Source organism: Muscardinus avellanarius, assembly GCF_963383645.1.
Source record: "Muscardinus avellanarius genome assembly, chromosome: 1".
Classification (NCBI taxonomy): domain Eukaryota; kingdom Metazoa; phylum Chordata; class Mammalia; order Rodentia; family Gliridae; genus Muscardinus; species Muscardinus avellanarius.
In genome coordinates, this window is record NC_137786.1 from 22,654,377 (window position 1) to 22,678,057 (window position 23,681).

Here is a 23,681-nt window from a genome sequence, read left to right on the forward strand (position 1 = left end):
AAAAACTACTTATCTACAAATAATAATTATATCTAAAAATTTCATATACCCAAACATATTTATATGTGTAGGTAGACAATACCTAAATTGAAAAAAAAACTTAAGTCACACCTTTATCGCTTCAATGATGCATATATTTTAAGACCACGAATAGAACATAGAAGTTCCTACATAAAAGCCAATGCTTTAGCCAGCATTACATTTGTAATGCCAATACTTGGAGGATGAGATAAGAGAATTCAGGTTTAAGGTCATTCTCAGGAACTCAGTGACATCCTATTTAAAAAAAAAAAAAAAAAAAAAACACGAAAAGGTCTTGAGATAGAATTCCCTTGGGTTCAACCTCCAGTAAATACCACAAAATATAAAAATCAAGTTAATGGTTCATAATTTATTATTTCTTTTTTAACATTTTTATTGGTGCATTCTACTCATACATCTTAATGGGGTACAAGGTGTTAGAGGCATATATACACACATCATTCATTTAGCCTTTCCATAATCCCCATTTTATTCCCTCCCCCTTCTCTCCTTCTTAGGTTTGGCTTAGTGATTAATTTGAAATATTTGTAAGTGTACATCATGTACATTAGAGAATTTTTCTCTTCTTCCTCCTATCACCCCCAAATAGTCCTCCTGTATTTCTTATGGTAAATCTATGGCATAGACAGTATCAAATTCATTTTATCCATCAAAAAATTCAGTCCCAGGAATGTGATAACCTTTTTGTCACTGATAAATTATTATATCTGAAACTATTTTTGCATACATAAAATAATCATCATGATTAGCAATAGCTGATTTTATCTTTTTTACCTAAATTATTGGTATATATTTCTGATGTAGTAGAAAATTTAAATTATGATACATTTTTGTTGATTGACCATTTTCATAAACAAAATACAACATAGTGTTAAGAATTTGGAAAGAAATAAAGTAAATGTGATTATTCTAAATATGTAATTTTCAAAGTTATTATTTTAATGTTATCCCATCTGCCCAAATCAGTTTTTGTTAAAAGATAAATGTATTGTTTTATTTCAACACATAGGATTTCTTGAGCATATGGACAACTATTTATAAAAATTTTCATACTTCTATTTTTCCCCAATGCTAAATTTTATAGTATTAATATATAAACAATAAATGTTCTGTTATTCTTGCTAATTAAAATGATACTAATGTATTTTAACTACATATTTTAACAAAGTGTTTAGCCATAGAAATAAATTAAAGGACTGTGCATTTTGTGTAACTTAAAGGAGCAACAATTTGAAAATTCATATACAGAATTTTTAAGTATTTCTCTAAATCCTATATGTAATAACTATTTTATACAAATATATTACCAAGTCAAAATTAATAAACTAAAAATACAAAACAAGCACAAATAATCAGACTTTTGAAAATGACTAGAATTAGTATAAACAGACATTGATAAAAATTGAGATTCCGGAATAAGATTCAAATTAATATACTCAGTTTTTAACAGAAGTGGTAAAAACAATATAATGGCGAAAGGAACTTTTTTTGTGTGTGTGGTACTGGGGTTCCTGGAAGCCCTTCTACCTCCGGGCTACACTCCCAGACCTATTTTATATTTTTATTTGGAAACAGGGTCTCTTAAGCCAGCGCGGCTGGCTTTGAACCTGCACGATTCTCCTGTTTCTGCCTCCCAAGCATGGGGATTACAAGCGTGCGCCACCACACCTGCTCGAGAAAGGAATTTTTTACAACACATATTGCTAGAACAAGTGGGCTTCTACATTCAAGCAAACAAATCTCCATAAAACATTAAAGTATCATCTATGAATAAAAAAATTAAGCTAAAAATTCCCCAAAATTGCTTCGGCTCTTGAAGAAACAATGTTTAGAACATTAGATAAAATCTGACTATGATGGACCATACTTAACATCTCAGTACTTGGAAGGATGCAACAGGAAGATCTCAAGTTTGAGGCTAGCCTAGGCGGCTCAGCAAGGCTCTCAGAACTTCATAAGACTCTTTTTCAAAATAAAAAATAAAATGGGGATTAAGGTATAGCTTAGATGTAGAATGCCCCTGGATTCAATCTCCAGTAACACACACACACACACACACACACACACACACACACACACGAGATAAAATACATAGCCTTATTCTCAAAAGACATGTCTGATTAAGGACTGTTATAAAAACATATACAAAAAATTCTATACATGAACAATAAGAAAAAACAGAAACTCTACAAAAATCTGAAAATAGGCCAAATCAGACATTTCACCAAAGAAGACAGATGGAAATATGTACATAAAAAAGTTCAACATCATATGTCATTAGGGAAACATTCATCAACTGTTATCACATAGTTTATTTTAAATTTAATATCCATCATGCAAAGTATAGACTTTAAGGAATAATGGTGAATTATGATAATCAGAAATGACATAAGTTAATCAGTTATTTAAAAAAATGACTATATTGTGTGTGGGTTGGAGAAAATGTGGAGAGGTTTTATGTGTGGCTACCAGAGGTATCTATAGACACTGCTTTCTGCTCAATTTTGGTATGAATCTAAAAGTACTATAAAATAAAATTTAAAACATTATGTAACAATTAACCCTATATTTCTTTACATATATACAGTGATTATAACACTATACATAAACATAATGAGAAAGAGTTTATATAAATTTAAGTCAGAAATTTTTGCCAAAGACAATAAGATATTATCATGGATGTCATGTCATGACTAAATTTATTTTATTTTTAATTCAATAATTTCACCTGATCGAGAAAATATATAAATAAAATAATATCTTTGATCTTTGTGTAATTCACAATTAAGCTTATTGGTAAAGAAGAAATAAAAATGAGAACAAATGAAAAAATACAACTTGTTTTTTTGTGTGTGTGTGTGGTACTGGGGTTCCTGGAAGCCCTTCCACCTCTGGGCTACTCGCATAGACCAATTTTATACTTTTTATATTTTTGGAAACAGGGCCTCTTAAGTCAGCGGGGCTGGCTTCGAACCAGCGCCATCCTCCTGTCTCCGCCTCCCAAGAGCGGGGATTACAAGCGTGTGACACCACGCCCGGATGAATAAATACAACTTGTAATGGAAAGAATTATTTCTGGCTGCAATAACAAAAAACTGAGAAAGATTAATGTAAATCTTAATGCACATGTTTTGCCTAAGAAACGGTTTGGTTTGAGGACTATGATTCTCTAATCGTAGTCAGTAGTCTAACAGTCTGTTCTTGCCCTTCAATGAGGTATACCTTTTTAGCTATCCTTGGACAACAAATCTCTTTTCTTGTAAAAGTCTTCTCATTCCTAAAATTTCTCGCCATGATTTTCCCTGATACTGTTTGTGCCCTGTCTGGATAGTAGCCAAAGCTGAAGAGAAGATGGAAGAAATATTGTCTCATAATTCTTTTCTTTTGTCAAGATGAGAATTTCTTTATAATAGACTCCAAAGTCAACCCATGTTACTTCTAATTCAAGAGAACTATTCATGTGCTCATACCTAGGCAAATGTTAATGTGATTTGCAAAAATAAGAATAATATATTTTTTTTTTTTTTTGGTGGTATTGGGGTTCCTGGTTCCTGGAAGCCCTTCTACCTCCGGGTTACACTCCCAGACCTATTTTTACTTTTTTATTTGGAAAGAGGGTCTCCTAAACCAGCGCGCGCGGCTGGCTTCGAACCTGAGGGATCCTCCTGTCTCTGCCTCCCAAGCGCGGGGATTACAAGCGTGCGCCACCACGCCTGGCTTTTTCTTTTCTTTTTTTTTTTTCTTTTTTCGTGGTTCAGGGGATGGAACCCAGAGGCTTTCTACCTTTGGGCTACAATCCCAGACCTATTTTGTAGTTTTTATTTGGAAACAGGGACTCACTAAGTTGGTGAGAGCCTCACTAAGTAGCTGAGGCTGGCTTAAAACCTGCACAATCCTCCTGTCTCAGCCTCCCAAGTGCAGGGATTACAAGCATGGGCCACCATGCCCAGAACTAGGGTGCTTTTGATTTAAAAAATGTTCGCTTTAATGCCTACTATTTTCTTCAAAATTAAAATTAAAATGCATTTATCCAGTCTGCTCCAGCTGGTTGTGTCAATTGATGAAGTAATATTAACCTGTTGACCAATATTTTAGTTTTCTTAATATTATATTCTATATAGTTGCTGCTAATTAAAGGAATATACATAAATTCACAATAATACACACAATATAAAGTTGCTGCACTATTTTAGATTAAATTCCTGTGCATTATATTATTCTGCCTTTGAAGAACCTAGAGAGCAGCACAAAATCTAGAAACATGTAATTGAATTCCAGCACATTTATCCATCAAACAAAGGGAGCATGAGATGCTCAGTCGTTCAACAGGAATAATGCCAGTTGGTCATTTTACCATCATCAGGGAAGCATTCTCTCCAAACAGAGGTTTAGAAATGTCATTAGACTTTATTATTTCAATGAAACTATAGTTGAAGTTAAAAAATACCTGGCATCTATACAAATATCACTTAAAGTAGGATACAAATATAAACAAAATTGAATGATGGCCATATTCCAAGATACATATTTTGACAGGTGAGTAAAATGGATATCTATGGACAAAATAATTATTCATAATTTTCTACCTGATTGTAGAGTGGCATTATTTTGTCACGTTAAATATATTCTGTAGAAAAGAAGGAAGATTGTTTATGAAACATAATTTTCTCTTCAATCTGAGCTTTCAGTTTTAATTGTGTTCTGTACAATATTGAAGCTGATGGGAATATTGGTAATGATTTATTTAACATGTACCATATATTGGATTATAAAAGAAATTTCTTCATTAATATTGGATTATAAAAATTATGTTTTGAAATTGAGGTCATTTGTTCTTTAAGAACTAATTATTTATTAAATAAGCATATTTTTATTGTTTTTATTTTTATTAATTCTTAGCACTTTTATACACAGGGAAGTTTGATTTCTATTCAATTTTTAGTCACATATCTATAATATACATTTTATTACTTTTTATAATTTTGCATATAAATAATTATTATACTTTAATTTAAATAATTTATACAATTTGCTTTATATTTCCTCTAAGCACAAAATTGTTAAAAACACTTCTTTTTAACTGTTTATACAATGTAAATGTTTTAAACAAATATAATTTTACACATTTAAATATTTAAAGATTTCTAAGTGGTATTTTTGTTGTCTAAGATATGTTTAGTTTTCTGTGATTGTTTTACAAGTTTCCATTATTAAAACATAATGCTCTAATATTCTGATATTTTTATTCATCTAAACATTGAAAAGAACATTTGGTGTTGTTATTAACATATTTGAGTGTTTTCAAATTTATTCTGCTCATATTAAAAACAGCTATTTATATAAGAAATATGTATTTCAATATATTATAACATAATAGAATAAATATGCTATTTTGCATAAATAAGTCATTACTGTTGCAGTTTTGGTGTTTCACCGTGGGTCCTTTTCTTGGCCAGTGTAGAAATAAAACCCGGAAATCTTCCAGGTGCAAGCAGCAGGATTTTTGTTTTACAGAGACAGAGAAAGAAAAAAAAAGAAAGAACAACAGAAACCTGCCTCCAAAGACAGTGTAGTAGAGCGTTGGAGTGGAATGCTCTGCCTCCTAGAATCTCTGCTTTTGTTTTTGATTTTGTTTTTTTGTGGTACTTGGTATGGAAGCCAGGGGCATTTGACCTTCGAGCTACACCTCAGCCCTATCTTTCATTCTGTATTTTGAAACAAGAGTCTCACTGAGTTACAGAGGGCCTCACTAAGTAGCTGAGACTGTCTTCAAACAGCGATCCTCCTGTCTCAGCCTCCTAAATGCTGGGGCCTGGCTCAAATTTCTGGTTTTAAATAGGGTCTTTTGCCACATTTCCCGATTGTCATGTCAACAGATTTGGCCCACTTTCTTTGTTCTGGCCATGGAATGCAGTTGTTGCTAGCCCGTTCTGTATGCCTGTTTTGTACCAGCTTCTATGTTAGAGGATGCATACTGTTTTTTTTTTTTTTTAACTTTCCTTTTAGTTTTTTAATCTTTATAAGGATGGCCTTATTATATAGGTTAACCTGACTTAAATATACAGTGAACACATGTATTCTACATCACATAGTACCCTATAAATAGGTATATTTTATATTTTATGTATCACTTTAAAATTAAGTTAAATTTTTAAATATTCTTCCTTTTGCCATATAACTCATATCACTGTCCTGGCTTGAGAGTAAAGCCTGGCATTGAAGGTCAGTATTGGTAATGCCCCTGAGGCACGTGCAGTTGTGCATCTGGGAGGCTGGGACAGAAAAGAATGCAGGTTGGAGGCCAGTGCTCCAGTAATCTAGGGAGGTCCTGTTTCAAAATAAAAAATGAAAAGGCTTTGGGCATAGCTCAGAGGTAGAATGCTCTTAGGTTCAATACCCAGTACTGTTACTGCTGCTACTACTACTACTACTATTACTACTACTACTACTACTAATAATAATGATAATAATAATAATAATAATAATAATAATATAATAATAGTAAATAATGATGTCCCTGTATGGTTTCCTTTTTGCTTTTCTTGTTCATTGCATGTCTGAGCAAAATCTCCAAAACCCAAAGTGTCCATAAATGCATACTTACAGTTTAGATGTTAGTAGTATATCAAATTTTTAATCTAGTAATTCATTCAACCAGGTGGTATGAAGTCTGACATGTTAATACATTAATAGTTTAGTAATATATCTTCATTTCATCTACAACAAAGATTTTTTAATTTGAAAATCGAATATTGGTGATTTCTTCTTAGAAATTGGAAAAAGAGCCTTCCATTCAGACTCTTTCCTCATTGACTACAATATATCTTGATACTTATGGTCCATACCATAAAACACAAGATTAAAATTATTTTAGGCTGGGTGTGGTGGCACACACTTGTAGTCCCAGCATTCAGGAGGCGGAGACCTGAGGATCATGGTTTGTAGACAGCCTCAGCTACTTAGCGAGGCCCTTCACAACTCAGTGAGTCCCTGCTTCAAAGAATAAAAAAACTAAAAATTAGGGCTGGGGCATATCTCGTAGGTACAATGCCCGTAGGTTTCATCCCCAGTACCACAAAAAAAAAAAAGGAATTTAGGATGGTAATCTATGATTATGAGTAATAATGATTTATATAATACATTATTGTTATATTATTGTTCCCATTTAATTACAGAGCAGATAAAAATAGTAAGTACATTATTAAAATTACTTTCTAAAGGTTAATCCTTTTAAAGGTGTTTTTTACAAAATTGTATACATTTGAGATGCACATATTTTTATAAACATAATTAAACTTTACTATAGCTAATCAAATTAAGATATTCATATCTTCAATTCCCTTAATTGTTAAGAAAGCCCAAATTAGAATATTTAGCCAAGGTAGTAACAATTATGGTTCAATATTAATATTAAGAAGATATCAATGTTTCTAATCTTTTTTTTGGAAATTATTTATGTGTCTCATATGTTAAAATATTTAAGATACATCATTATATATTTTATAAACAAAATGTCATTATTAAAAGTTAAAATGCATGCATTTCTATCATGTTATTTTTTAATTTTCATACTTGGATGGCTTTATATTGTTTAGTTTTCTGCAATTCATCTGTAGTATTCATATCTTCAATTCCCTTAATTGTTAAGAAAGCCCAAATTAGAATATTTAGCCAAGGTAGTAACAATTATGGTTCAATATTAATATTAAGAAGATATCAATGTTTCTAATCTTTTTTTTGGAAATTATTTATGTGTCTCATATGTTAAAATATTTCAGATACATCATTATATATTTTATAAACAAAATGTCATTATTAAAAGTTAAAATGCATGCATTTCTATCATGTTATTTTTTAATTTTCATACTTGGATGACTTTATATTGTTTAGTTTTCTACAATTCATCTGTAGTATTTCAGGTGAATAAAATATTATTTTAATAATTATTTTTATTTAATATTTCATATTTAAAATTATTTTTCTCTCAATAAAATTTAATTACTTATAATAGAAAACAGTCTTAACTTTTTTACAATTTTACATTCTTAAAATTTTATTTGAAAAAATGTATAATATTAATGACATTTATATTAATGAAAAATGTAGATAAAATATAACTTAATTAAACTTTGGCTAACTTTCAGGCTCATGATTTTACAATATATGTTTCAAAAGCATGTATAAGTAGGGCCAAAATTTTAATTATATAGAACACTCTTATTCTTTTTTTAATCAATTTTATTTTCTCTAACTTAAAAAATAGAACCAGCTATTAATTTTTGGCGGAGACAATGCTTATTTTGGTGTTTTCATCTAAATTTCCTGAAAAGTGACCTGGTTACTAAAATCATCCCAAATGATTTCATTAACCTGATACACGTTTCACCTGCCATTTACAAAATTAATTACAGTTGTCACCTGCTATACATTCATTCTTATCACGCATTACAACATGCAGGTACACAAAGAAAGATCAACAAGCTGAAGTAAATAATATGGAGCCAGGAAAAGAAAAATCCATGTATATAAAGTAAATGTGACTTTGTAATAATAAAAAAATGAATAAAAACAAAGGACACTTCATATATTTAACTTTCTCATTAATCAATCATAATATAAATTGTTGTAAAATGCATAGACTCCTTACATGTAAAGAATTTAGGCATCACAGTCATATGTTCAACAGTTTTACCCAATAATATCAAAGCCATTCAAATGTGTGCATATTTTGCAACTAGAATACACTTAATTTTTTGTCCTTTATATAGTCTTTTTGAGAAAAATAAGTGTAGAAATTCTCAAACGGAAATTTTGCAGAAAAAAACATATTTTTATCTTCTATATGGCTATGGTCACCTCCCCCAACAGTTTAGCACCCTCAGCTATTCCCCGAGCCTAATTCCTAATTGTTGGGGTCGGGTGCAAAATGATTACAAAAAGCACCAAGCAATGACTGCACCGGAGTACACAGGCCCTTTGTGATCTAGAAACTTTCAACTTAGGTGGTTTTGGTTCCAAGCATATTAGTCTCTACCCTTTATGAAATAAACTAGTGCATCTACTAGTAACTCTGTGTTCCTTTTGATTTTAATTTGTATGTTAAAAGATGAAAAGTCATAGCACTGCAGGGTAAAAATGTATGTATGTATGTATGTATGTATGTATGTATGTATGTATGTATTCATTCATTTATTGTACTGAGGATGGAACCCAGGAACGTTTCTACCTCTGGCCTATACTCCCAGACCTATTTTATACTTTATTTGGAAAAAGGGTCTCACTAAGTTGCCGAGAAACTCACTATTTAGGCTGGTTTTGAACCTGTGAGATCCTCCTGTCTCAGTCTCCCAAGCACTGAGATTACAACTGTGTGCCACCACACCCGGCTGCAAAAATATATTTAGATGATATATGTATGTGTGTGTGTATATATATATGCATATATATATATATATGCATATATATAAGAATATACATACACACACACACACACACACACACACACACACACACACATATATATATATATGTATATATATATATATGGATATACGAAAGGGAACAATTTCACATGAACAAGAAGGGCTTAGAGGCAATATTATTGAAGGTTTTCTTTAGATGGATTTTACTTTTTTCTCTTTAATTTCAAAGTTTCATATGAGGAGCATACATTTCCATATAGTAAAAATGAAACTTTATAACATCAATGTATTTTTGTGTGCATGTGTGTGTAGAACTAAATTACTCAGCATTATTAGTTCTAAATCTTTTAAATCCAGGAAAAATTTTATGTTGATCGCAATTTTCAGAACATCATAAAGTTTTAATGAAAATTTTTCTTTTAATATTTAAATTTGGGCCGGGCGTGGTGTCGCATGCTTGTAATCCCCGTGCTTGGGAGGCAGAGACAGGAGGATCGCACAGGTTCGAAGTCAGCCGCGCACGCTGGCTTAGGAGACCCTGTTTCCAAATAAAAAAGTATAAAAAATAGGTCTGGGAGTGTAGCCCGGAGGTAAAAGGGCTTCCAGGAACCCCAGCACCACCAAAACAAACAAACAACAACAACAAAAAAAAACCCAAATATTTAAATTTGAAGTATAAGGTATTTTATTTACTTATTTTTAATAGCTGGCATTATAAATTTGATAGAACTTGTTAATAATTATGTATGTTATTCTATTATAGTGAAATCTAGAAATCAAAGAATGATAATATATTTTAGATGAGACAAGTAAATATTCTGTTGTTAAAAGCAAAAGTATATCTTTGAGTAGATGATATTAAATTACAGAAGTCACTTGTGGAAGGAAAAAAAAAACACCTTCAACCCTCATATCTCCATCCTGAAAATAAAAATGTTTTGTTTCTGCAATCTGTAATTATGTTTTCTATCATGGCAACAGCAACTTTCCAGATGTGATTAAATTAAAAATCAGCAGATGGAGAGATTATTCTGTATTATATAACTAGATCTAATCTAAGACAAAGGCATTTATAACAGGTGGCAGAAGGATCTGAGTTATAGATAGGTTTGTGATGGAGAGAAGATAGATGCAAAGGTTAAATTCACATGGGGCCTCAAGGCAGGGAATGAACCTTCCTCTAGAAGGGCAGAGGGAACTGAGCACAGCTGTACTGACACCTTTAATTTAAGTCTCATAAAATTTATTATAGACTTTTTTGATATGCAGAATATGAATTCAGTAGATTGTTGTTACTTTTAAGGCTTATGTCATTAAGTTTATGGTATTTTCTTAAAGAAGCATTGAGAAATTAATTCTTCCACATTATAGATATTTTGAAAATAATTTATATATTTACATGATAAAGTTTTTTAAATGAACAGTCTTTCTAAAAACATTCATTCTCAACACTGTAATTTGGAATGTGTATGTGTGTGTGTGTGTGTGTGTGTGTGAGAGAGAGAGAGAGAGAGAGAGAGAGAGAGAGAGAGAGAGAGAAGAGAGACAGAAGAGAGAGATGAGAAAGATTTAATTTATCCTTCCCATGTTGCCTCTGGAAATTATTTGACAAATTTGAAAAGAAAAGCCAAAAATTAGTTGATAGAATCCAAAAGGAAACATTCAAAAGCATTACCAGTAGAAAAAGTAATTGACAGTTTTTAACACATTTTCATTTCATGATGAATTCTAAACCTCGTAGCATATGGTGATTGGTTTATCTTGAAATGATTTTTTTAAATATGCACTTTTCTAAAAAGTGTAACTTCTTGAGCTGTCTGTCGTTTAAATTAAATTCACACTTTTCCAGCATATTTGTTTCCACCTACTGCATCTGATTATGGTGTCTTGCTCCCCCTGTCTATATTAACATATTCTGTGTGGGCTCATGTACAGAGAGAGAGGTGCTGTTTCCAATTGCCAATGGGCAGGGAAGGGCTCTTCATATATCTTTCTCTTATATCTCAAATTTGTGTAATTCTATCTAAAAAGGCCCAGCTCTTGCATTAAAATACCCTGCTAGTACGACCTTCATTTTAACTGATTTGTCCACACTGTCAACTCCTTTTATAGATATTAAAATACATCTCCGTATATTAAGAACTTTCAGAAAGCTTCTCCACTTAACTGGAAGAGAATAAGAACAGATAGAAACAAAGAACTTCAAATGAAAATGCTTATTTAAAAAGGTTAATTAAATGAATGCTAAATTTATAATAGCTCGTTCAGAATGATATTTTGAAAGATATGTTTAAAATTATAACTAAACAGAAGGTTTCCAAAGAAATGAAGACAAAATTGGGGGAAAAACTATTCCTTTTGTGGGAACATTGGCAGAAGTTTTAAAAAGCATATTTTCATCCTTGTTTTGGAAAATGTGGTGTTGTTTTTCAAAATTCATAGAATTGCTGAGATATTTTTGCTAAGTAAATATGTTTATTCTATGAGCATTTATTCATATAAAAATAGAAATCTCAAAATTATACCATAATAAAAATAATAGAAAAAGCAAACATTTTATAGCAGTTTTCAAAACACATGACACAATTTTAGGTATTGAATTAGGTGGCTGGAGTAATTGGGGATATCAATGTGTACAGAAGTTTGTGCCACCTGTTATATATTTTGTCCTTGGAACTTAATTTATTTTCATCATTAACTCTTAAAATTCTGTTAATATTAAATATACTGATGCTTTTTATAAAAAAATGCAAGATTTTCTTCTCAACAATGCCATGTATTTATTCTAAGATATACTAAAAATGTGTACTAGAGACAAACATTTGAATACAATGAATTAGAAATGGTTATTTTGATAAGCTGTACATTCTAGATAATTTTGCATTGTAGCTCACATTTTGTAAACATACTCAGTACCTTTATTACATAGGAAGATTAAAGTCTAGAGGCGAGCCTCAATGATAAAAAAAAAACTATTTCCAAATAAGAAATAAAATAGGATTGAGGGTATAGCTCAGACTTAGAATGACCCTAGTTCAATCCCCAGTAACACACACACACACACACACACACACACACACACACACACACACACACACTAGCTTTAGCTGGGTGCAGTTGTCCACATATGTAACCCCAGGACTTGGAAGGCTGGGATGCCTAGAGGTCTCCTTTCTTGATGAATAGAGCAACTCTATATAATCAGTTCTTCTTTAACATGATTATTTAGTCTGACTTTCCTATGATTGATTCAGATTATTCAATCTCTGTCATCTGGAATTGACCACCTAAGATCCCAGTAAATACAGGGTCAATGAGAAATATTGTTATATGCTAGAAGTAGGTAACTAGAAACACAATTTATAATGCCAAATGTTAGTATATGCCATATCCTTACATGATATTTTAGCTAAACCTTTCTCTTAGCAGTTAGATTTTTTCATCCCATTGTTCTTTGTTGTAAAGTGATCCTAATAAAAGCATACTGTCTATGTAGTTGTATTTTACTGCAGCTTTATCTGGCCTCTTTTCTATTACCTTTGAAAGGTTTTTCTTCAAGTATGAAATTTTGCATTTGTACCACCTGTCCACCTGTTTTGGTGTGATTTTTCCCTCTCCTATGAATTGCATCAGTGGGGTTTTTAAACTATAAACTTATTACTTTCTTCTGTTTGGGATAATGACTGTATTTTTTTTCAGAAATTTTATCACCTAATAATTTTGTTATTGTACAAAGGTTGTAAGTTTATGAGTAATGTTGGCATTTCTCAATTCTTTTTTCATCTATTATATTTTATTATTAATCACTATTAAAATTTGTCACTTTTCCTAAGAACTATCTTCTAAATAAAACTATGTGTTTTGTCTGTAATGCCTTGTCCATTCTTTTGATTAATCATAGAATATTAGGTATATTTTTATTTAAATATTTCCAAGTTATTCTGTCCCATTTGTTCTATTTCCCACAGCTAATAACCTCTTACAAATTTATTTTATATTTCACATGTGTTAGTTTTTTAAGTTGTTCAATCACTTACTTTACTTCCTCAGATATACAGTCTTCCATTTCTGGAGTTCATTGAGTGCATATAATGGTGTCTGACTGTTAAATGTACCTCTCTCCATGATAGTCAAAATGATCTCCTCAACTTAATGCCATCAACACAAGATTATTTTTTAAATATAGATCTGTGTTTCTTTGAAAATTGGTCTAAATATTATAATTGTAAATTATTTTTTCTGCCTATTGCAAACACAGACCAGTTAATAGCCTATCATAACTTTTATAGCCCAGTAATGTCTTTCTCAAAGACCTTGAAGTCATATCTTTGAAATCTAATCATCAAGAACACAGTGCCCCTATCTTCCAATATTTGTTTGAGGATAAGAGACTAATTTAAGTGGGATGCCTTATAAATTTACTTCACTGTGTAATTTTCTTTTGTTATGAAGATATGAGGAAGTTCCTTTTTAATATAATTATTTTCATAGGTGCATCTTTTCAAAAGAATTAAAATCAGCATACTACAATGATACATGCATATTCATACATATATCCACTATAGCTAAATTATGGAAGCAACCTAGGTGTTCATCAACAGTAATGGGCAAATAAAATTTGTCATATACACCCAATGTAGTTTTACTCAGACCCAAAGAATAAAAAACTTATATGAAGGAAAATAATTTGAACTTGAGAATATCATGCTAAATAAGATCAGCAAGACTCAGAAAATCAAGGGACACATGTTCTGTGTCATATGTGGGAGCTAGAGAGGAATAGAAAAAATTTCACATTGTGTGGTTCTTGAAATTGAAGCCAGAAGTGTCCTACTTCTGAGATATACCTCAACTCAGTTTATTTATTTATTTACTAATTTATTTTTAAACAGGATACCACTAAATTGCTCAGGTTGGTCATGATCCATGGTACCCAATTTACCCTATTTTTTTTAAGTAAAGCTAGTTAACAATCACAGAACTATCATACCCTCAACTCAACCCTTACAAGTTTTCTAGCCCTTTGTTTCAAGGTAGTTGACCTCTGATTATGGTCTCTCTGACTATATTCTCATGTTTAACTTTGGGTATTACAATTTTGCTTTATACCTCTTAATTCTTTATGAAATATTTTCTTCCATGATTATAGGTTTTTTCTTTGTTTTTGTTTTGTTTTGTTTTGTTTCTTTTTAGTGGTACTGGAGTTCCTGGAAGCCCTTCTACCTCTGGGCTACACTCTCAGACCTATTTTTACATTTTTATTTGGAAACAGGGTCTCCTAAGCCAGCACGCGTGGCTGGCTTCGAACCTGCATGATCCTCCTGTCTCCACCTCCCAAGTGCGGGGATTACAAGAGTGCATCACCATGCCCGGCTTTTCTTTGTTTTTCTGGAAGATGGTTTTAGGATACCTTCTAACTTCTGTAAAGCAGTAATCTTTCACCAGTTCCTCTGACTATTTCTGTTTATGGATCATGCCCAAACAGATTTGATTTTGTGCCTTGAAATTCATGAAATTGTATATTTGAACTATGATATAGGTAATTCTGATTCTTCCCTGGCTTTGAACAAAGAACTTGTTTTTGAATGAACTTCATGGTTTATGTCAGAACCTATAGCTCAAGTTATCCACATTATCAGTTAACAATTATTGTAGAATCTAGTAAATGGAGAAATGGTTTTTAAATGTGTTTCCAAGATATCCTCTCCCTTCCTCCTCTCTCTCTCTCAATATCTGTTCAAAGATATTAAAAGTAAGAGATTTTGCTTCTTTTAGTAGTTCAACAAGAGTAGCTAACTCTAGTAGAAGTCCATCTGTTGTTTCAAAAATACCCGGTTTGCTAATGGTGTGTTCAATTACAAATATTTACATATTTACATTTCCATATAGATAATAATGCCTATGTGACAAAATTCTGACCAATATCGGAAGAGAGAAGAAAAAAGAGGAAGAAAGAAAAATCAAGTGCTAAAAATAACATCCTCTAGCATAAACACTATGCCTTACCAGGAGGGATAATATCTCTGAGGTTGATTTTAAATGTAATAAACATGAATGATTTTCCTGGAAGTAAGACTTGAAAAGTATGAAACAAAGTGGGCCATAAAATTCTCCTAGAGAGATAAAATACAGTAGCAAGGTTGACTAACATCACTTTTTGAAATGTGTAGTTTTCCCGTTTTTAACCAGTGCTTCTTCCCTTCTACTTAAAAGTTTTCAGAGTTCAGTTATTTCAGTGAACTGCCTCTACATATGCAAGAAATCCATCAAAGAATCTCAATGAGTATTAAGCAACTATTGTGTGAGCTAGGCCTGGTAGTGCATCCTTCTAGTCCCTGTACTTGGGAGGATGAAACAGGAGGATTGGGGTTTGTGGCTAGCATCAGCTATGTAGTGCAGCTCTCTGCAAATTATAAGACCCTGTTTCAAAGTAAAGAATAGAAAATTGAGCTGGTGGTGTAGCTCAGAGATAGAAGGCTCCTGGGTTCAATCTCCAGCTCCACAAAAAATATATTGGTATATATAGTGTGTGAAGAAATATATTGTGTGAACAAATGCAGATAAATGTTATATCATGAGTTATATGTTTTATTTATGTGAAGTTAAAAATAGGCATAATTAATTTATAGCAATAGAAACTACAAAATCTGGGAGTGATACTTGAAGAGGACATAAAGAAAGTGTTCTGTACCTAAATTAGGTTGTAGGTTATACACACACACATGTAGTTTTGCCTAAATTCATCAATCTGTATACTATTTGTACCTATACATTTCTGTATGTGTTAATTATTCTTCAAAAAAGGAACACAATATTAACGGTACTTTAATTTTCAGAACAGCATTCATTGTCAGGACTTTTGACTTACAGGTACCTGGGATGCCACACAAATATTACAAAAGCAAAAACACCTATGCAAAAGATGTAAAGAACACAACCTCTGGCTATCTGACTACAGATGTTCTGAACAAAAATTTCTGCCAAGAGTATCTATTCTTTTCTTCATCTGGCCATTTATTTTCATCAATGCTATGCTCTCCTTCATGCAAAACAGAAGTATGATTTCTTCCATTAATTCTGGTGCATTAATGGTGAAGGTGGTTCTGCAGTAGACTGATAAAGACATGAATCTGGAAAATAAAGCATCACATTATTCATAATCAAGAGTCAACTTGTGGTTAATAAAAATGGAGCCAGACCTGTTGGTATATACCTGTGATCCTGGCTACTCAGGAAGCAGAGTCAGGGAGATCACAAATTTCAAGCCAGCCTAATCAACATAGCAAGATCCTGTCTCAAAATAAAAACAAAAACAAGTAAATAAATAAATAGTGTTAGGAATGAGACAGGTGCTATGGTGCATAATTGTAATCCCAGTACTTGGGAGCCTGAGAGAGCAGGATCAGAGTTCGTGGTTAGCCTCAGGAATTTAAAAAGACTCTCAGCAACTTAGTAAGACCTGCTTCAAATAAAAAATTAAAAGGGCTGAAATTATAGCTTAGAGATATAATAGTAGTGGCTTCAATTTCAAGAAAAATAACAATAACAAAAAAATATGGTTGAAGAAGTAACTTGGTTGAGAAAGAATCTCTATGCTAGTAGAATACTTGCCTACTATGCATAAAGCCCCAGGATCTATTCACAATATAGCAAAAAATATGGATGATGAGGCAAAGAAGAAGAAACCATAGATGAGCAAATAAGGCAATTAAATTGAGAGTGATGAAAGAGGGTAAGAGAGTAAGTCTCTAATGTATGTGATATACATTCACAAACATATCAAAGTTAATCACTAAACCAATCATGAAAAGGAGAAAGGGGGAAGGGAATAGGAAAGAAAATAAGGAAGGGCTAAATGAGTGATATATACCTGTATATGTGCCTCTACAAATGATTAAGATGTACGATACCATACCATTAAGATGTATGACTACAATTCACCAATAAAAATTATATATGTACAAAAATTATATATATACAAAATTATATGTATACAAAATTATATATATATATATATACAAAATTATATATACAAAAATTATATATATACTATATATATAGTATATATATATATATACTATATATATAGTATATATATATATATATATATATACTATATATATAGTATATATACTCTATTTAGAGTATAAATAGAAAGCTTATGGAGTGGGTGATCTTTGCCAGCTATTTCCCTGATAAAAGACTAATATCGATAATATACAAAGAACTTAAAAATGAACATGCGTATATATATGATATATATTACATATTTGCATACATATGTGTATATATGTATATATACACATTATATAATTATATAACATAATAAGTATATATATATATATATATATATATATATATATATATATATATGTATTATGTGAACTCCCTAAAGGTCAAACATATAAGAAGAAGCACAGTAAAATATAGTATTTTAATGTATAACATTAAAAAATAAATAATAAAAGAAATTGAAGAAGACCTTGGAAGATGGAAAGACCTCCCAAGCTTGTGAATAGGCAGAATAAATATCATCAAAATGGCCATTCTGCCAAAAATGATTTATAGATTCAATGCAATTCCCATTAAAATACCAATGACATTCTTCACAGACCTAGAAAAAGCAATCATGAACTTTATATGGAGAAAGAAAAGACCCAGAATAGCCAAAGCAATTCTCAGCAATAAGAATCATGCAGGAGGCATCACAATCCCAGACTTCAAACGATACTATAGATCAATAGTAGTAAAAACAGCATGGTACTGGCACAATAACAGGTACACTGACCAGTAGAACAGAATAAAAGATACAGAAACAAATCCACACACCTATAGTCAATTAATCTTTGACAAAGGGGCCAAACTCATACACTGGAGAAAAGACAGCCTTTTCAACAAGTGGTGCTGGGAGAACTGGCTACCCATTTGTAAAAAGATGGAACTAAACCCCTATACCTCACCATGCACAGGAATCAACTTGGGATGGATCAAAGACTTAGAAATTAGACCAGAGACTGTGAAGTTATTAGAGGAGAACATAGGCTCATCACTACAACATATAGGCACAGGCAGTAACTTTCTCAACAAAACCTCCAAAGCTCAGAAAATTAAAGAAAGAATCAACAAGTGGGATAAAGTGTCGGGAATCCAGCCCGACAGCTGACGGGGCTTGACGAGATCATGAGTACCGACGACTCGAACACAAACCCACGAGCTGGGAGTCAAGTCAAGCAAGATCTCATTTATTTCTCTCCAAGCAGTTCTTTATATAGCACCAAGCCACGAGGGGAATTTCCATGAGAAATAGCCTAGCCTATCCGGGATAAAGATGACTAGCACATAGTTTACAGCCAATCCCAGGCCAGTACATGAGCCATTCATGTGTGCAGGAAGCTCCTTTAAAGGTAGAAAAGGAAAAACCACTCAGTCTCCCCACCCATAATGAATGGGGAAACCACGCCTTCATAGCTTCCTCCAGGCGCCATCTTTGCCCCTTTTTTGCTGAATCACATTACTTAAAGTTTTGCCTTAGGCCGTAGGCCGCTCAGGCTGAATCTCCTTAGGCGCTGTATAGACACACCCCATCAATAAAGTCAAAGTAAAAAGCTTCTTCTCGTCAAAGAAAACCATCAAGAACCTAAAGAGGAAGCCTACAGAATGGGAGAAGATATTTTCCAGTCACCACTCTGATAGGGGGCTAATATCCAGAATATACAAAGAGCTCAAAAGACTGCACTAGCAAAACAAACAACCCAATCAAGAAATGGGCAATCCAATTGAATAGACACTTTACAAAAGAAGAGATACAAATGGCCAATAGATACATGAAAAGATGTTCTTCATCATTAGCCATCAGGGAGATGCAAATCAAAACTACACTGAGATTCCATCTAACCCCAGTCACATTGGCAAGCATAAAGAAACCAAACAATAATAAATGCTGGTGAGGATGTGGGGAAAGAGGAACTCTTTTGCACTATTGGTGGGAATGCAAACTAGTTCAGCCGCTATGGAGATCTGTGTGGAGATTCCTTAGAAAACTGAGAATAGATCCACCATATGATCCAGCTTTACCACTCCTGGGTATTTTTCCAAAGGGGTTGAAAACAGAGAACTACAGCAACATAGGCATACCTATGTTCATAGCAGCACAATTTGTAATAGCCAAAATTTGGAAGCAACCTAGGCCCCCATCAACAAATAAATGGTTTGCAAAGTTATGGGAAATACAAACAATGGAATTCTATTCAGCTATAAAGAAGAACAAAATCACGTCATTCGTAAGAAGATGGAAAGTGCTGGAAAGAATTATGTTAAGTGAGATCAGCCAAACACAGAAGGAGAACAGACATATGTTTCCTCTAATATGCCCAAACGAGTGATCACTGGGGATACCAGAGGGACTCCAGATAATGGAAGGGAAACCACGCAAAGTTTGAACAGAAAACTAAGAGAAGAAGGAGGTTGAACTTGATTGATGAAGGGCTACTTCCAAATAGCTGTAAAAGTACGAATATAGCAAGGTTAGCCTGGGTATTAAGTGTCGGGAGGAAGGAAGGGAAAACGAGGGGGGAGGGCACCAAATACAGATTAAATGTATAACATTTACTTTCATTAAATTATATATATATATACAAAATAAAGAATTTAAAATAAGAAAAAAAGAACATGTGTATATATATATGTATGATATATATTACATATTTGCATACATATGTGTATATATGTATATATACACATATATAATTATATAACATAAATATATATATATGTGTGTGTATGTATGTGTATATATATATATATGTATATATATATATATATATATATATATATACATATACATATATATATATATATATATATATATATATATATATATATGTATATGTATTATGTGAACTCCCTAAAGGTCAAATATATAAGAAGAAGCACAGTAAAATATAGTATTTTAATGTATAACATTAACAAATTAATAACAAATGACATAATTTTGTTCTTTATTGCTGAGAATTCCATTGTGTGTATTTCCCATAATTTTGTAATCCATTTAAAGGAAACCATCAAGAGTCTAAATAGAAAGCTTATGAAATGGGAGATTGCAGATACCAGCAAAAGCCATGCCCTCTCAGCATCTGCATTATTATTATTCATGCAGTCCATAGGCAGAATCTCAAAGTGAGTAACAGCCCCGAGAGAAGGTGTGGTCGCTGGCCAAAAGTACTCTCCACTTTTAGATATTCTTTCATAACTATTATTCTTCTAGTATTCTTTTAACTCCCCACATGAATTGCTCCGGTGTTGTAAGATCAGGACTGTGAGAGAAACTGAGTCCATGGAGAATAAAATTTCTAGTAACTTGTCCAAACCTCTAAATGCCTTTGGCTTTGTTCAGAAAAGAACTTAGTTAAAGATTAGATGCAATGGTAGCATGTCAGTAATGACAAACGCAGATTTCCTCTCAATCTCTGACCTTCAACCTAATCAATAACTAACCTAGAGGGGGAGGCGACCCGATGCCTCCATTTACCTCTCTTTGTGATCCTTCCCAGATATGGGAACATCAAAGCAACCCAGTTTATGAGCAACTAATACTGCTCAATACAATGGAGCTGAAGGCTAGGAAGATTCTTGACCTTTACACCCAGTATGAGCCCTGCCCAAAATGGGAGGGGTGCCACGTGGCCCAGGAAAGGATATTGCAAAGGGTCTGGGACAGGAATATGGATTATTTATAGGATGAATAGGTTTCTAGTAAGACTATTGTTTGGGGTAAAGTGTTTCACAACTAAGGAAGTATATCTGACAACTAAATCTAAATACTACATGGTATTTCTGGTGTTTGTCTGCCAAACTGTGTTGTGAGTTTGCTTAAGATTTCAGATTTTAGAGGACAAGGCAGCAATACATGGAAGAACCTTTTATCACATCCACCTGAATCGCCACATCCCCCCATGCCTGCCATATGGACTGAGCCCAAAAGATGTAAAGTTCCAAGAAAGTTAAAGAAGATTCCCCGAGAAGCCTCCAAGCCTTGGGCGTGCCCGTTTCTTCTGGAAGATTGCCCTTTGGAACTGCTTGTCTGCAAGATCTGGGAGAAGATCCGGAGTTAATCTCTTGAAAGCCAAAAGCCAGCTGAAAGCCGGACTAGTTTTTTTACCTTTGTTTACATGTCATTCACTATTGTTTCACAGTGATTGCATTCACTTCCTTTTCTCTTATTATTAACTTTACTGGTGAAGGGTATAAATTTTTCGGGGTTCTTGTAATAAAGTGTCATTAGCTCAAAAGGCTCTTGCCCATATCAGATTCTTCCCAAAAAGCGCCGTCATTTAGGGACCTAAAGAAATTTAGTCCCTAAAAGGGAAAGAATCACTGCAGATAAGAGGCTGCAGTATTTCACTTTATCCTTCCCCATCTTTACTGAGATTCTCGATTGCGAGTGGACTCGCGCCCCATTGGACTAGCTGGCCTTCGACAGGAGATCTTTGCCAGCTATTTCCCTAATAAAAGACGAATATCTAGAATATACAAAGAACTTAAAAATCACTACACTAAAAAAACCCAAATAATCCAATCAAGAAATGTGCAACTGAACTGAATAGACACTGGAGAACATTATGTTAAGTGAGATTAGCCAATCACAGACAGTCAAGGGTCATATGCTTTCTTTAAAATGTGCAAGTTAGGCAGTAATTTGGATACCAGAGAACTGCAGATATTGAAGAAGAAACCACATGGAAGCCAAGGAGGTTTAAGGGCAGGGCAGGAGGAAGAGTGAGGTTCATTTATTGAAATACTTCCATCTAGTATGTGTTCAAATGCTAATACACTGAGGTCAATCTCAGTACTCTGTATTGGGAAGAGGGGCAATGGGGAGGCACTGGGGACACCTATTACTTGTGCATGTATGTCACGGTCAACATGATTTATATTATGATATGAAACTATAATGTGCCAAACACATATAAAAAGCACAAACAAAAACAAAAACAAATTAAAAACACGTGGCAATTATGCATGTATCAATTATATTGACTATTGCTCTTAGTACTTAATTGTCAGGTTGTAAGAAGTTACACTTTGCAAATAAAATACATTAAAATTATATTTATAAATATTACCCTATCAGAAAACAGTGTGGTATCCTAAGAAAGTAGAGTGGGTTGGTTATTTTGTACCATTGTTGCCTATTTACTACATTGTTAAATTATATTGAGTGGTTGCTATCTACCAGGCACTATGACAAATATATTTTATAGCTACCTCTGGGACATCAGGGAAAGAAGTCTGTGACACTACAACATTTATTCTTTGTCATCAGACTTGGAAACATTAATCTAGTGATTAATGTCATGATGAAAAAAAAGACATTTATGATTTTCCAAGTTTTCTGCATTATAAAACAATTATATGTACAGTATTTTTGTCTACTATTTTGTATAATATGTCCTCTAAATATGCAGAATTTAATCGTAGAGTAAACATGAGATTAAATATTTCTTGGGAAACTTCCCCTCATAACCATTACTTTGGGTTGACAAAGCAACGATATACCCTAAATTATCTCTTTGACCCAAAGCTATCATTGCCAGTTTTTTGGTACCCTTGTTTCTTTTCACCATGCCTCAGGACATCATTGCTGTCTTATTCTCTTTTTAAATTATTAAATTGGTTGTCATATTCTATGTTTGGAATAAGCCTAAGCAGCAACATGCACATTTTGTGGAAACTGTAGAAAGGAAATATGCAACTCTGTATTTCTGGCCAAGATCAGCTTCAGAACAAGATTATAGGATTTTTAATGCATGGCTATAATCATTTTTCAACTCTGTAAAGATATTTCTCATGTCAAGTATAATCTTTTTCCTTCTTACAGAATAAAGGAATACCTGTGGAAGGAAAGATAAGAGCATAGGAATAACATTTGTATTCTAAGAATCACAGAAGGTCTATGGATTTCTACAGCAACATTATTACATATTCATGTTTATTTTTACTTCCTCAAATGTCCAAAAGTTTAGACAAATGAATATATCATATATTGGTCCTGAGAGAAAATAAAGATTAGACCTTGAGATCTCAGTAAGAGTCCATTTGATTGGTGTTATTGAAAAAGGAAGAAAGAAACTATTCAGAAAAGGGTGAAATAGAAATCCTGGTTTTATTATTATAGAAATAGAGGTGCCTCTTGTGTACATCCCATACACATTCAAGCAC